Source organism: Octopus bimaculoides, chromosome 17 (assembly GCF_001194135.2).
Source record: "Octopus bimaculoides isolate UCB-OBI-ISO-001 chromosome 17, ASM119413v2, whole genome shotgun sequence".
In the NCBI taxonomy this organism is placed as follows: domain Eukaryota; kingdom Metazoa; phylum Mollusca; class Cephalopoda; order Octopoda; family Octopodidae; genus Octopus; species Octopus bimaculoides.
This window is the reverse complement of record NC_068997.1, coordinates 10,345,919-10,346,546: the sequence shown is the minus strand read 5'-3', so window position 1 is coordinate 10,346,546 and position 628 is coordinate 10,345,919. Positions and strand designations below refer to the sequence as shown.

General features: G+C 40.4%; 1 protein-coding gene across 1 annotated transcript in view; it reads left to right on the top strand.

Annotated features, from left to right (window-relative positions):
* The window catches only part of LOC106882514 (probable cytochrome P450 12a5, mitochondrial), a 58,241-nt gene that overhangs the window by 9,058 nt on the left and 48,555 nt on the right, over positions 1-628 (top strand). The window lies entirely within an intron of this gene.

The window sequence follows — 628 nt, the reverse complement described above, 5'->3', positions numbered from 1 at the left end:
CACACACACATATATGTATGTATTTTATCTTTTTACCTTTTTCTGTCATTAGACTGCGGTCATGCTGGAGCACCGCCTCGAAACAACAATACGAAAGTGTGTGTGTGTCCACGCCAGCGCGTATACATGCGTGTATGTGTGCGTCTGTGCGAGCGAGCGCGCACGCGTGCGTCTGTATGTGTGTGTGTGTGTGTGTGTGTGTGTGTGTGTGTGTGTCAATGATGCACACAGGATACTCATTTTTAACTTTCTTTTGTAAATAGTGTCCGTCTGGACTTGAATATAATTTTAAAATCACACACGCAAGCACACACACATACACACACACACACACACACTAACATGCACACACACACTCACACTCACACACACACACACAAACATACACACACAAACACACACACACGCACAAACACACAAATACAAACACACACTGATGCCTCGATAAACGAAATTGATATGTTCCGCTTTCTTTTTTTATTTTTCTCTTTTCGCTATTACAACCTTCGTTATCAGACGACGGTAAAATATAATTTTTTGGATCTTTTTTAAAACGGGGGCCACATTTTTCATTAATGTTTTACGTAGTGTTTTTGGTACCGAAAGACTTTCAAACTTCGTATACTTA